Source organism: Ochlerotatus camptorhynchus, unplaced genomic scaffold, assembly GCF_037179485.1.
Source record: "Ochlerotatus camptorhynchus isolate MF236.1 unplaced genomic scaffold, CSIRO-AGI_Acam_v1.1 ptg000341l, whole genome shotgun sequence".
NCBI lineage: Eukaryota > Metazoa > Arthropoda > Insecta > Diptera > Culicidae > Ochlerotatus > Ochlerotatus camptorhynchus.
This window is the reverse complement of record NW_027040829.1, coordinates 44,021-57,331: the sequence shown is the minus strand read 5'-3', so window position 1 is coordinate 57,331 and position 13,311 is coordinate 44,021. Positions and strand designations below refer to the sequence as shown.

At 36.0% G+C, this 13,311-nt stretch overlaps 1 protein-coding gene across 4 annotated transcripts in view; it reads left to right on the top strand.

The window, feature by feature from the left end:
* The window catches only part of LOC135708914 (mediator of RNA polymerase II transcription subunit 13-like), a 116,035-nt gene that overhangs the window by 74,358 nt on the left and 28,366 nt on the right, over positions 1-13,311 (top strand). The window lies entirely within an intron of this gene.

The following is a 13,311-nucleotide window of genomic DNA, read 5'->3' as shown; positions in this document are numbered from 1 at the left end:
TTTAAATTTATTGTCTCAAAATTATCAAAATGTGTCCATTTGGCGATGTTCATTTAATACTGATTTTCCGTGAAAAAATGTATGGACTCCTTAAACAACTTGTTTTTTTTTTAAAGAAACATGAATAATGCTCATGTTGGATCCCAAAAAATTGGTACACTTCGCGCATTGAGCGGTAATGCGATAGCCTTGGTGTTAGTTTATAGAATTTTTCGAAGTGGGTCACAATCAACGAAAGATTAGAACCATATCTTTCTGATTGGTCACTTTTTTATTACTTTAAAGTCACTGATAGCTGTTTTCGTTATTATAGTCACTAGAGTCATTACTATTATATCAAATACCCACTAACAGCTCTAAATTTGTACTGCTTTTTGTAAACAAAAGAAAAACTTATCAAAACAATCGTTAGAGTTCAACGGCGCCGGTGGTGTAGTGGTAAGCGTGAAACCGAAGGAAGGCGTGATCAGAGATGTTATGCCTCAGAACATCCAGGCGGCGCCGACTGGTATTGAACCCAGGCCTGCTGGGGTGAGAGGTAATCACGCTTACCACTACACCACCGGCGCCGTTGGAAAATTGGAAGGCATTATGATCCATTTTACCCCGGTGATTAATTTGCCCCGGGCTAGGTAGATTATATTTGTTTTTATACTGCCGTAACTAACCTAACTAACCTTGTGAATGAAATTTGAATTTTCATCACATAACTGCGGGACACCTTGATTTTCAAATATGTTCAATTGCATTTTTTTTTTCGACTTCCCAGGGCATATAGGGTGATTGTACTTGCCACAGAATAATACTAATGCAAAAGTGGTACATGCGTTGAATGCTCTCAGTGTACAACTGTGGAATTGCTCATGAACAAGCAATATGTTCAATTATTTTCAAATATCAACGGATACATTTGAGAATTTGTGCAACTTCTTTTTATTTGGATTTTACGTCAAATACAGGAACTTAGAGTCTACCGTCAACTTTTTCTGGGCACATCCGCAGTTGTTAATTGATGGTTTTCACTATACAGGATATATTTTCTGAAGAATTCTGGAAATGATCCGGAAAAAGTAAGTCTGAGAAAAACTTACACAAGCTTGCTGGTAGGGGGTCAAATATCCAGTTTTGCTGCTTTTGCATTCTGTTTTCCACACAAATTGTCCTTAAGGTTCAAAATTATATGTTTTGCCGCAGCACCACGTACATAATGATTGATTTATTAATCTTTATGCGGTGTGCAATAAACAAAAATGCATGCATGCAATTAGAATGTAAGCAGTGAGTAATCGTTCATACCGAGGGTTATAATTGATTTTTAACTACACCCCAGCAGGTGATTAAGATCGAGAGAATAAGCGTACACCTCTTATTCAAATGCTGGTGTGGAGTGCCAAAGAAGAAATTGGTGCAATATTCCATCAATGTGCACCTTCGACGTAAAGAGCCGTAATTACCCGTTAGTTAGTTTGGAGGAACGACTACTACCAAATGGGGTGCATTTTTTATGATTCGTGCAAATTAACAATGCAGTGGGGTGAGATCTCGTCGTCATCGTCGTCACTGTCGTCGTCGCTTTGCATTGTTTGTAATTACCGATCGCATAAGGTACTTTAGGGGCCAATGTTGGTTGCTGGTTGATTGTTGGGTTAGATTGCAGAAAATAAAAACTCCTCCGTGTTTGCATATGCGTGCTCACTCGCTGCTGTCGAACTGCCACGCCACATCAGTTTCGGAACGGAAGGGTAGTTAATTGTTTTCGGGTCTATTTTTATCGGAAGGCGTAACGTTGAAACCTGCCTTATCGTATTTTTTACGAACCGGTCCGTTACTACAACAGAATGGGGTTTGAATGACGAGGTTGAGATTGCATGTTCAGGGGGTGGATTTCGCCTAATGAGTTTGCATATTCCTTCTATAAGGCTCATGAGGCGCCGTGAATGAATAAGAGCATGAATGGGAACGCGCTTGTGAAGCTCCTTTATCATAATTCTTTTCGTCGTAGTAAAGCTATTTGAGCTAAAAGGATATGAAATTGTTATCGGAAATATGTTGAAGCGTTCAGTAATAGAAGCATAAATAGGTTTTACACTCTATGATTTTTTTTTCATTAAACTTATCGTTTCTTACTGGATCTTCTAAAATAAAACATTGTGGTTTTTTAAAATTTGTTCCGCTCAAATCACTCAAGAAGGGAACGGCGCCGGTGGTGTAGTGGTAAGCGTGATTACCTCTCACCCCAGCAGACCTGGGTTCAATCCCAGTCGGCGCCGGGATATTCTGAGGCATAACATCTCTGATCACGCCTTCCTTCGGATGGGAAGTAAAGCCGTTGGTCCCCGGTTCATGAGTTGATGGGTCGATAGGTAGGGTCCAGGTGTGGGAGCTGCCTTCCTGGCACGTCGGTAGCATTGGTGCTCAGCACGGAAAACAAGATCGACGGAAAAAAACAAACCAAAGGAAAAAAAAAATCACTCAAGATAACCATAACCCTTAATTTCGGCTTACCTCCCAGAGATCAACACGGTCGTTGAATCTCACTCAAATTTGAGTTTCGTTTGCCAAAATTCACAAAAATTACGGTTTTCCTCAAATATGAGTAAATGTCACTCATATACGAGCAGAAACATGAGAAATAAAAAAAAAACGTGGACAATTTTACTCAGTCTATGATTTACCTCAGGGCAAATAGTAAACAAAATATTAATATCAGTCTCAATCTTCGCTTGTGCACTATGATAGTCATTCAAATATGAGCTGGAATTTAGTTATTTTGACTCTCGTAGATTTTTCTATCAACCATAGAATTAAAACTGTTTTTCGAATCGAAATGGAACCTGACACACAGTTGTAGCAAAATATATGGCCTTTCCATACATATCAAACCATACTCTGCTGTCCGAAGAGTCGTCTCCACTCTACTCGATCCATGGCCACACGTCGCCAACCTCGTAGTTCTACAGTTTGGTCGCTTTCGAGAACAATTTTTACTGGGCCGTTGTCCAGCATTCATACGAAGTGCCCAGTCCACTGCAGTCGCTCAATTTTCTCAGTATACATATACACATTTTTTTTTATTTAAGCGGTAAACTTAAAAGAGCGATTAATACGTTATTATCTGTAATTATGTCTTAAATCAATACATATATATATTAGACCTGTTCATTTTAAACGAAATGTTCGGAATGTAACGGGTCAACCGTGATTACTGTTCGTCATGTTAATTTGTACTTCTGTGTAAATTTTCAGCAAAATCGGTGTTGATTTAGAGGTGCTTCTAGTTAATTTTATGTTTTCAAGGTAATTTACGGTTTTTTTATTGCGCCATTTTAATGTAGTTTTAAGAAAAATTATGAAACACTCAGAGATATTTGATTTTGTAGGAAAAAAATATGTTACAAATGCTTTTTCTTGATTTTCACTGCGAGCATTCGACAACTTCTTATTTTAGTATTTTTTATTGAAAGATCATTTAATTTTACATAACATATCAAAAAATTAGCGATGTCGGAGAAGCAGTTTTGGAGATACAATTTTTTTTAAATAAAAAATTATTGTTCCGCAATATATGCACCACACGTGCATGGAAACGATGAAGACGCAAGGTAGTTCACAATGCGTCTCCATCGAGTCACAGCAGCTGTGACTAATGAAATCTATGAGTAACTTACAAGCTGGGTGCAACATTCAGTTCAGCCTGGAGGCTGTCCATAAACCACGTAGACCAATTTTTAAACATTGCAGATCCTACCTCCCCCTTGTACACTTTACTAAAATTTTAAAATATTTTTACCGAGCGTATGTGGCTGGACTCCCCTGGACTCCCCTCCCCCATTGAAGTCTTCGTGGCTTTAAAACAGGCCCCAGTTTGACATTATTAATTTTGGTATCAAAATTCTGGGAGAAGTACTTAAATGCTACAAATAATGACGAGGTCGAAGAAAAATAAGTAAAACATGAAGCATTTATTTTCTTTAATTTAATTTCACACATTTTTCTTCCGTTGAAAATGAATACCGTTTGACAATAATATACTTTTCGTTTTGAGGCTTAAAACTATGGAATGACTGTGTCCCCGAAATTTGGTTCACATGTATATAACGGTTTTTCAATTTTCTTTCCATTTTATTGTAATCGGATTCCGAAAAAAACTGATAGTGTATTTTTGAATCTGGCTTAGAAATAGCCCATGAGTAAAGTTCTTGGGCCGTTGTTATATGGTGGCCTTGCAAACTCGCTTTCGCAGCGTTTCGTTTTAATACTCCTCCCAAAGCATCACAAGGGCCCTTTCCATGACAAGTTGCGAAAAAATTCCACTCGGCAGCAATGCCAAAATCTTTTTGCATGTTGCATAAATTAAAAGCGGTCATCTTATTTTTATATTGGCTTCCTGATCCATCTGAGAAAAAGTAAATCTGTTGTAAGCTTAGCAATTTACATTTTATGAACGCTAGACAATGCGTAAGAAATAAACGAACTGCGACATGATTATGTTTAGTGAAATCAGCAATTGCAATAAAACTAGTAAATTTCAAATCGTTAGATTCTTCGTCTTTAAAATAAATAGCACAAGGGTGAATAGTACATTGGGTGTTCGCCCAATGAAAGCCTTGAACTGCATCCTGCACAACGAAAGAATAATTCTCCGAAAAATCACAGATTATGATGCATTCTGTAGCTTTCAAATTGCTTTTGACGTGTTTCATGTAATTTGCCTGTTGCTCAGCTATAAAGTTATGCGGCAATAAATTGAATAATTTTTCTAAAAAAGTATCAATAAATTCCTGTGTGTCCATTTCAACTAAGTCCATAATGCATCTCTCTACTTGACGCCATTGTTTGAATTGTATTGATTCAACATGTCCGTTACTAAGAATAGTCATTAGTTCTGTGGCCAAAATTTGCGTTCCTGAACAATTTTTGCAACACTGCAGCCAGCATTGTTCACTTGGATTTTGACAAATTATTTTTTTAAACAAATCGTGATAGGAATCAACACCATCTGGGAGTGATTGTCTGCTTTGTAGTGTTTTAAAAATAAGTTTAACGTTCTGATGATATATACAAACGCATACGGTATGCGTGCCACTTGTCCCTGCCAAAATGCAGTGTTTCGGACGGTTACTGGCGAACATGGAAAATCCTATTTTAATATCAGGATATGTATTTTTAAAGATGGAGTACGCCTCCTGCAAGTTACACAAAACTAATCTTCTTTGTACGTAGATTTCGCCTTCATCATTTTTAGATATTAAATAATCTCTTTTCCCCGGACAAACACGACTTATATCGTCACTATTGTAAAAATCACGAACAAGCATTATCGTTGGTTCTCCTAATGAAGCTCTGCTTAACCTCTTTACAGGCACCGACATTATTCCTTTCTCTTGCTGCAGTGCTTTTGCTTGGTTGGCCATATGTTGGGAAACATTGAACTCCTTCATAATTCTATATGTAGACCAACTTTTGGGAAGTGTGGTTAAAATCCTGTATCGCTCATTGCTGTCTCTTGTTTCTTTATATTTATCCTTAAGTTGTATAAGGAATTCATTTTCGTCCGACAAAGGTGCGTTGTAGGTGGTAACGATCGATTCAGAACTGGTTGTTTCCACTGATTCTGAAAATAAATATAAAAAATGATTGATTATTAGAAAAAAAAAAACATACAAATGATTTATTTTTTATTATTTACCTTGGCAGGGAAAAGGAACCATTCTGGACGGTCCCGCAACGGAAATTGATTCAATGCTGGTTGCTTCGATGGACTCTGAAAAATGATTGCAAAAAAGAAGAGTTTAAGTTAGTAGTTAGAAGAAAAGAATTGAAATTTAAAGAAGAATCACATAAATTTTCAAATAACGTACCTGCAGCAGCGATTCTGGATGGTCCTGCAACGGCTTCTTCGGTCACGGCATCATTGGGTTCATATAGTTTGTGGTAGCATCGTTGACAAATGAAGGAGCTACTCTCATCTATTTTAATCTTTTTTTCCACTGCATAATTGTACAATTTATTGGTGATTTTTCTGGCACATGAACTCAACATCCAAACATCACACATTGAACACTTACGTTTCATTTTTAGATATTCTTCAATTCAACTGTTCTAGTAGGAAACTTTGATTTCTAACTGATCATTTCTTTCATAACATTCGTTGTTTTATGTGAAGCATTATATCGTACCTACGAGTGAGTGATATACCTACGAGTCTAAGCTGTAACTCATAGGTATATCACCTGTTCGTAAGCAATGACGTCACTTCAAACAGCTGTTTCAGGTAAATAGATGAATATTGCGAATAAATACAAACACCACCAAACATTTCCAAATGTCACTAACACCGCGAAGCCTATTGGGCTGGAGCTTATGTAAAAGTCATTGCCTACGAACGAGTGATATACCCAGGCTTGCTGAAACTCCTCAAACTCACTGGAGGTTTTAAAACACTCATGTCCTGCGAGTTTAGCCAGCCCTCACCTCGAGTGAGTGGCGGCAGGAATATGGAAGAAGTAAACAAAAACTCCTCGAGAGAGAGGGAGAGCGAACTTCAGCGAGAGGATGATTTGACGTGAGGGGCGCTTTTCGAGACTCCGGATGACTTTTTGTTCGACGCAAGAAGCTCAGAGTTCACCCAGAGTGAGAGTAAGAGCGTGTGATAGAAAACATGAACATGAATGGCAGCAAACCTCACTCTCATTTTATCCCCTTTCGCTCACAAGCTCTGAAGCTCAGTGGAATGATTTGGCAGTAGGCATTCTACTCCTCAGAAAAATGCTACGCTCGGCTCATTTCAAACTCGCGAGTGAGGCTCCATCAAGCCTGGATATACCTATGAGGTACAGCTTGGACTCTTAGGTACTGATGCAACATGCAAAAAAATTTTGGCATTGCTGCCGTGTGGCATTTTTTCGCAACTTGTCATGGAAAAGGCCCTATGGGAGGAGTATTGAAACGAAAAGCTTTAAAATTTGAGTATACGAAGGGAAAGGTAGGATCTGCAATGTTTAAAACTTGGTCTACGTGGTTTATGGACGGCCCGCAGGTTGAACTGAATGTTGCACCCAGCTTGTAAGTTGCTCATAGATTTCATTAGTCACATCTGCTGTGACTCGATGGAGACACATTGTGAACTACCTTGCGTCTTCATCGTTTCCATGCACGTGTGGTGCATATATTGCGGAACAATAATTTTTTATTTAAAAAAATTGTATCTCCAAAACTGCTTCTCCGACATCGCTAATTTTTTGATATGTTATGTAAAATTAAATGATCTTTCAATTAAAAATACTAAAATAAGAAGTTGTCGAATGCTCGCAGTGAAAATCAAGAAAAAGCATTTGTAACATATTTTTTTCCTACAAAATCAAATATCTCTGAGTGTTTCATAATTTTTCTTAAAACTACATTAAAACATCTTTCATTTGAAGGGTCAATCGTAAAAATCGGTCAAGAGGTTCAGAAGTTATAAATTTTTAAAAAAAGACATTTTTGAAAAAAAATGATTTTGTGGACCACCCTAACACGAATCCTCAGTAGACGTGTTTTTTATCAAAGGCAAGTGTCACTCGAACCATAACAGCAATTTATAAAATAACGAATATTTTGAATGGTTCGAGTGACACTTGCCTTTGATAAAAAACACGTCTACTGAGGATTCATATTTATGAAAAAATCATATATCAATGAAACAGTCATCGGTCGTCATTGAAAAGCAATGCAACTATGTTCTGTCAATCTAATTGACTTTTATTGGTTCTGTTGTCTTGTGAATTTTAGCTAAAACGGCCTCTTTTCTGATTTTTATCTCTCAATCTATGAAATAAACACGAAAACTATGTTGGAATGAAACTTCTAGAACAATATGAGGAACATTATGCCGTACACTACACATTTTTATATCATACGGGTGGAAAATTCGTAGAACAAATACTTTAAAATTCTTCACATTTTAAGATATCTTCGAGCATGAAACTAAGTCAAACTTCAATAAAATCACTTCTAATAGTCAACCTTTGGTCACAAAGTTGATACATGACACATTAAACTTTGCTATGAAAGTTGTTACAGCAGTTTTCGTTATTTCAGTCTCGAGATACAAATCTATACAGAGCTGGAAATAGGGCCTATCTGCTTTGATCGATTCTCTTCATCGAAAGTCTCTTTTGATAACCACGGCTATGCAAACAGTTTTCGAGCTATTTTGACCACAAAGCATGATAAAGGAGGGTTCTATCTATCGTCCAAATCGTCAAATACAACAGGAAATGTTGTTGCAGCTGAGCTATTAATGAAAGAGAAAGTCGATGAAGAGAATCGATCAAAGCAGATAGGCCCTTTTTCCAGCGCTGTATAGAAATATTGTAAGCCGTAAATTACCTTAAAAACATAAAATTAACTTGAAGCACCTCAAAATCATCACCGATTTTGCTGAAAATTTACACAGAAGTACAAATTAACATGACGAACAGTAATCACGGTTGACCCGTTACATTCCAAACATTTCGTTTAAAATGAACAGGTCTAATATATATATCAATATATATTAAGCGGTAAACTTGGAGGAGCGATTGATTTCGAAGAGCGATTGCAAATGTCATTTTCAATGAAAGATCTCACGCAATATTTACAGAGATACTTCTGTCACTGTCATCAGATGAGAAAACGATGATAGAGATTTTCTTTGAAATCTCATAGAATATTTTGTCATGACAGATTGTCTTGCTTAAATTAATCTTAATCAGTTAGAAATGTTGATGTCAATACCGCATAAGAATTCTCGCCTAACTTTTCAAAAGGTCCCAAGTAACAAATGTAAACAAATCGAGTTTATAAATGCACATTGTAACATTTGTACCTAAGAACATTATGCACACTTACACATTTAGATTAATGTCAATTGAATTGAGAAAATTCTAAATTAACAAAACGTCTGAAGTAAAAATTTGCATTAACGATGTTTCACTGTAACATAAGACGTTTGACTATGTTCATCAAGACAAACGTCTGAAGGATCAGAAAAACCAAAACAGTGCAGATCTGTACTTCGGTCCTTTGTGTTTATACGAGTAAAACGCCTAAAATGTTCAAACAAACCAAAACAATGTGATTGTTCACATCGGAATTTTCATGTCAAGAATTTTTCTACTATTTCCGCCGGGGGGGAGGTGGAGGGGGGTTGACAATTATCCACGGCCCATACAAATTTTAAAATTTTTATATGGACAATTGTCTACGCATGGGGAAGGGGGGGGGGGGGGTCAAGCATACCGAAAAGCTGTCTACGCCCCTAAAATAACACTGTTATCAAATAAAAAGCAGCTCACGTGACCACCAACGATTGACCAAAACAATCTGTGGGCAGTGTTGCGATATACCGTTAAAAAAAAAGCTGATGCATTGTCCAATACTCATATTGTTCGTTTAACTCGTATAACTTAAATTCTGTGTGTGTGTGTGTGTGTACAATCTAACCCCCACTGTCCGGCAGTGTTATTATGGAAGAAAACTGCTTTTTATTACCCTTAAATTAAAGCAGGTTTAGTCCGGGAGTTAGAAGGTGTTAGCTCTATTGCAGCTCCAGTGACCCATTTCAGAATGCCTGGTAATTCACGACCACTCCGAGGTCACTTTTACTTACAATAAGCCCCGCATGTTCACTCTACCTTTATCAAATGGATAATGGTATCATAAACACACTTCCAGATTCAAAAAATATTATTTCCAAATCTGGCACGTATATAGTTTTGAAATTTGTTCAACTGCATTAAATCGATTTGAATGGACATTTCTTACCAATTTTGTTTCGAATACCTCTTGATTCATCTGCTGGCAGCACTTACTGGCCCTTACCGGCGACCAACTCGCTTGATTCACTCCATCTTGATGACCTTCTGTTTGCCTATCAGCCTCTTCCAATTTTTGTCCTTCAGATACAAATCCGGAATAAGATTTTATTTTTACACAATCAATTTTAGAGTTTTTTTAATCGTTCAAATTTGATAAAATCCATAAAAACACAGAGACTTTTTTTTTCAACTCGTATAACTTAAATTATGCACTCATAATGCTTAAAAACAAAACAATAATGTTGAAAACATAAATGACCTATGTAACTGTGATTATAACAAAACGTCCTATATAACATGTCCAATGTACACCTGACAAGAGCAAAATGTCCTATGTAACATTTTTTACGTTTTCATTGAAAAAAAATGTAAGAAACGGGTAGATTATAATTTCAATTTCAATTTTACTATCGCATTTTACTATTAAAGGTCTTAAAAATGTCAAAAGTTGATTTGGTTTAAAATAGTATCAAAAAAGATTTTGTCAATCTTCAACCTCGTTTTTCTCGAAAAGAGTGAAATGTTAGATAGGACCTTTTGAAAAGTTAGGCGAGAATTATTCTCATGAGGTCTTGATCATTGGAAAATGACAAGAAAGCTAATTATAAGTAGTTTCGTCTCGTGATAGTGAGAGGACCTGTTTTCTCATATGACGACTGTGATATTTACCAGCTCTGCTCAGAATTTCATAAAAATTGGTAGTTTTCTTTCTTATCGCAAAATATGAGACCCGATTTTTTATTTTATTTTGTCATATAGTTGACCATTTCCATGTTAGGGTTGGCCATAAAATCTTTTTTTTTCAAAAATGACTTTTTTCAACACTTTGAACCAATGGGCCGATTTCAAAGATCAAAATATCAAATAATGATATTAAAAAAATTGGATTTTGTATTGACAAACATTGGTTGTATTTGTTTTTTATGATCTTCATGGTTTGTAGACAGAGGGCGCAATACGTTTTTATATTTTTCCTTGACAATTTAGAATTTTTTACACAGTATATAAAAAATTAGCGAAGCGTTTTTTTTTCGTTTTTGAGTTATACACCCCTATTCTGTATTTCGTTTCAAACGAAATTCTCATACAAAGAAATATTTTTTTGTATGAGAATTTCGTTCGAAACGAAATACAGAATAGGGGTGATAATTTTGTGTGGTTTTTAAGTTTTAGGTTTTCGCTCAATACTACTTTGCGTCGTGACCATGTTAAATCAATGGAAAAAGTAAATTGGGTCTTTATTTCTATGTAAAAAAAAACTGAACAAAGATTTCGAAAATTCACGCGCAAATACTTCCACCCTTATCGGCACGATGAAAAATCGCAATTTAAGAAAGATAAACGCGATTAAAGATTTCGAACCACCAAACATCCCACAAATCGGCCTTTTTTTCCTCTGTTAGGGACATAAAACCACTGCGACCATTTGATCTATAGTAGTATATCCTGTGCCCTTAGTTTAGTGCATTTCGTATTAATCCATCACTATTAAGAAATAATGAAGTATTCGGTTTTGATATATTTGTCATTCTTGCCTTTATCGCAAGGAATCGATTCCAATTGAAAGGTCCCACTGTTTATACTTTTCGAAGACTGAGAACACGCGCTCCTTTGTCAGTCAAAATTGGATTCCAACAAAATTAAGCAATGACACCGATGATCATGCATCTCAGTATAACAATTGTATAACAAATATCTGTGCACCAACTCTCAAAACAAACAATTATCAACATATTGCTTGCAAGTGATAGATATCGTGTAAACTAGAAGATTAAATGTATTTTTCAACCGATTCGTATATGAATATGGCATTAAATCTAGTTTTGAAAGGTAAAAAGTGAGGTTACGGGACGCCACTGACAATTGTCATCTTAAAACTAAAAACTAAATCTAAATCTTATCTAAATATATTTTGTTGGACTTTTTTTATTCTTTCTTAAGGAGATTTTTAGCCTATGGCTAGTTCATCTCCGGAAAAATTGTTGGACATTTGTTCTAAAGTCTCAACATTGGAAATTTTATGCACCTAGGTAGTACTGTACCTTTTTTTCCCATTGTGTACTGTTTCTATAGCAACCACTTGCCTTCGGATGCAAAAAAGCGTCATCATTAGAAATGTATTGCCATCTCAGGGGAAAAAATACAACGCAACTGATAACCGCAGCATGCTATTAAAGCTGATAATGCTAAAACAAATCTGATTTGCAAAAGAAGTATCTCTGAGCCCGATACCGATGTTTAAACGTGAGTTGATGTTTTGAGCCTGAGTACATCTGCATCAGGTTCAGCATCAGGCTCTCACGTTCGGTGTACACAGTAAACATTAGTTCGGCAGAGAACACGAGCTCTCAAGGAACGCGTGCCGATGAACGCTTCGAGTTCCCTATTCAAAATTGATAGCTCTATAGTAGCTTATTCATGCAAATAGAAGCTTATTCAGCCTAAATATAGTCTAAATTCAGTTTATGATAAGTAAAAATGCGGACAGCCCGCCGTAGCATCCATGCCTAAAGGTTACGAGTTCAAATCTTAGTCAAGGACCTAATGTGTTAAAGTGACTATAATACAAAAAAAAATCAGAAAGAATATGTTTTGGGTTTATAGATTTGATTACAACTTGAAACAATTACCGTAAACTAGGGGTAAATTAATCAGTGGGGTGAAATTGATCGAACAAACTGCTGAAAATAATTGAATGTTTTTGAAGATTTATTATTGCACTTTGATTTAAAGGCACGTTTTACCAATATTTATCAATAAGTTGGTTTTAAAATCATTGATCGATAGTGTTTGTTTAACTGCAGTATGATATAAATAGTCGCGAGTGCGCCACCTTTAGGTATTTTTATCACACATGGCTGGAGTAAGTTTGATAATTCAGATGAGATCCTCCTTTATTTTATACAGGATTGGAATTTAAATTGAGAAGCTCGGCTAGCTTGGCGAATGCCGCTTTTGCTTACTAAGCAGAAGATCTTGGGTTTACTCCCTAGCTCCTTTAAAACCAAACAATTACTATGATCGCATCGCATGCTTGATTTACTCCGTTACAAACGTAACGCAACGCAAACGCATGTTGGTTTTAAAATCATTGGTAATTCTACATTAATCTGAGCTTCTTTTTTGTTCCTACATGTATAGTGGATAATAAACATATGAATGATACTTATTAGTTGTAATCACATCAACTCACATTTTGCAGACATACGGTAAGCCAAAGTGATAATAAAATAACTGCATCAACTAATGGAACAAGTCATAACAATCAATCAAAAAACTGTTGATTAATTCCACCCCAAAGCAGTATTTTCAATTTTTCGAAGAATAATTATGGACGTCATACGTAAATAGTTTAACAAATTACTAGGGTTTGTTACCTGTTCACCAGTACTGGTTTAAAACATAAATGAATTGAAAATAAATTACAAGCAAAGAAAATATTCACATAGGGTAAATGGCTCTAATGTTG